Source organism: Penaeus japonicus, unplaced genomic scaffold, assembly GCF_977035675.1.
Source record: "Penaeus japonicus unplaced genomic scaffold, GWHDUDI00000001_assembly GWHDUDI00000026, whole genome shotgun sequence".
NCBI classification, from domain to species: Eukaryota; Metazoa; Arthropoda; class Malacostraca; order Decapoda; family Penaeidae; genus Penaeus; species Penaeus japonicus.
The window spans coordinates 15,261,707-15,264,206 of NW_028234428.1; the positions used below are offsets into that span (position 1 = coordinate 15,261,707).

A 2,500-nucleotide genomic window follows, 5' to 3' on the forward strand; every position below is an offset into this window, starting at 1 on the left:
TCTTTTTTTATTCCCTATTTCTCTCTTTTCTATTTTCCCTTTCTCTCTTTCCCTCTCCCTCTGCCTCTTTCTTTCCCAATCTCTCTTTCTCTCTTTCCCTCCATCTCTCTCCCTCGCTCCCACCATCTCTCTCTTCTCTCTCTCTCTCTCTCTCTCTCTCTCTCTCTCTCTCTCTCTCTCTCTCTCTCTCTCTCTCTCTCTCTCTCTCTCTCTCTCTCTCTCTCTCTCTCTCTCTCTCTCTCTCTCTTCCTCCTCCCCTTCACTCTCCTTCCCTCCTTCCCCACCTCTCTCCCCACACCCCCTCCTCTCTCCACCTCCCCCTACCCTCTCTATCTCCCATTCAAACTTCACAAAAGAACCAAAAGAAACAACAAGAACAAAACACACTAACACGAAAAAGACAAAAAAGACAAAAAAAAAATCACACACAAAAAAACAGGGAATGACTCATACCTTTCACTCCACCGCACAATGAATGAATGAAAGAAGGTTTGACACAGATTTACATGAACAAAGAATGAAAGAAAAAAACTTTCCCCTCCCCCCTCCTCCCTCCTCCCTCCCCCCCCAAAAAAAAAAATCCTACTATTTGAATCCAGTGAACGTAGCGGGGATAATGAACATGTGAAGTATTGTTGTTCAGGGAAAGAGACTTTTTATTTGTTCTCTCTGTTCTCTTGTTCAACGCTTGACCTGATGGGGTGAGATGTGACCTTTAGGATTATGTGTACGCGTGGAGTTTTGTATGCATGCATGTACGCGCACTTGTGTATGTACATGAAATTGCACGTTGGCGGACACTCAGATATACTTACATGCGCGTACACACACACACACTTACACACACACACACTCTCTCTCTCTCTCTCTCTCTCTCTCTCACACACACACACACACACACACACACACACACACACACACACGCACGCACAGACACATGGGCGAGTTCAAAGAAAAAATCACACACATACATAAGGATAAATAGGTAGAGACAAATGAGTAGATAGAAAGATTGAGAAAGAGACAGAGAGAGAGAGAGAGAGAGAGAGAGAGAGAGAGAGAGAGAGAGAGAGAGAGAGAGAGAGAGAGAGAGAGAGAGAGAAGAGAAGAAGAGAGAAGAGAGAGAGAGAGGAAGAGAGAGAGAGAGAGAGAGAGAGAGAGAGAGAGAGAGAGAGAGAGAGAGAGAGAGAGAGAGAAAGAGAGAGAAAGAAATAAACCAGAACCAAACAACCCACCCACCAGCCTCTCCACCCACCCACCCACCAACCCTCCCCAAGGATCTCCCCCCTCCCCCCCCAAAAAAAACAACAACGAAACAACCCTCCGAAACAAACAAACAAAACCGAGATGACGTCACCAAAGAATGTAAACAAAGAACGAAATGTAAACAAAGGGCCGGTGATCTCCGAGTGCTTCCGGCTGTGATTAGAGCCGACACAACACCTCCAGTTTCTTGTGGCGTCTTTGGAAACGGGTGGGAGATGTTGTCCAGGTTTGGGTGTGTGGGGTGGAGGGGAGGGGATGGGGAGGGGAATGGGAGAAGTAGCGGGAGGGGGAGGGGATGTGGATGGGGAGGGGGAAGGGAATGGGATGGGAGAGAGATGGGGATGGGAGAGGGGGCTGGGAGGGGGGTGGGTAGGGGAGGAGGAGGGGATGGGGAAGGGGGAGAGGGAAGGAGAAAGTGGGATTGGGAAGGGGATGGGGATGGGGATAGGGATGGGGAGGGGAGAAGGAGGGGGGAGGGGAAGGGGATGGGAGGGGGAGAGGGGGAGGGGAAGGGGATGGGAGGGGAGAGGCATGGGGATGGGGATGTTGGGGTAGGGGGTGGGGGATTGTGGGAGTAAGGGGTGGGAGTGGAAGGGGAAGTTATGTGTATGGGGTGACTTGGGGGGGGGGGAAGGTCGGGGTGTGTCTGTAGGGGGGTGGGATGGAAAGTGGGGAGTGAGGAGTGAGTGAAGGTTTATCTGTAGGGTGGGGAAGGGGGGAAGTGTTGGGGTGGGATTGTGGGAATGAGATTGGGTGTAGAAGTGACGGTGTGAGGGTGTGGGAATGTGTATTCTCTGTTAACCTTTCCTCACTTTCTTTTCTTTCTTCTTCTTTTCTTTTGTTTTCTTATATCTCTAGTAATTACTGTCTGTTCGCCTCTCCCTTCAATTACCTTTCTCTTTCTCTTCGTTAGTTTTTCTTTATATTACTTCAATATTCTTTTGTCTCCTCCTCAAGCAAACAGATGCGCACGACTTCATCTCTCTCTCTATATATATATCTATCTTTCTTTCCCTTTTTCTCTTTTCTCTCTCTCTCCCCCTCTCTCTCTCTCTTTTCTCTCCTTCTCTTTCCTTCTTTATTCTCTCAATCTCTTTCCCTCTCTTTCTTCCACTCTCTTTTCCTTTCTATCTCTATCCCCGTCTCTCTTTCCTTTCTTTCTGTCTCCCACTCTCATTCCCACTCTCTTTCTTGTCAAAGTCAAAGCCTCTCTCTCTTTCTCTCTTCCCCTCTC

The 2,500-nt window shown here is 48.5% G+C and overlaps 1 protein-coding gene across 19 annotated transcripts in view; it reads right to left on the bottom strand.

Moving 5' to 3' along the window:
• Unc-115a (actin binding LIM protein Uncoordinated 115a) overlaps positions 1-2,500 on the bottom strand; it is a 163,694-nt gene that overhangs the window by 89,555 nt on the left and 71,639 nt on the right. The window lies entirely within an intron of this gene.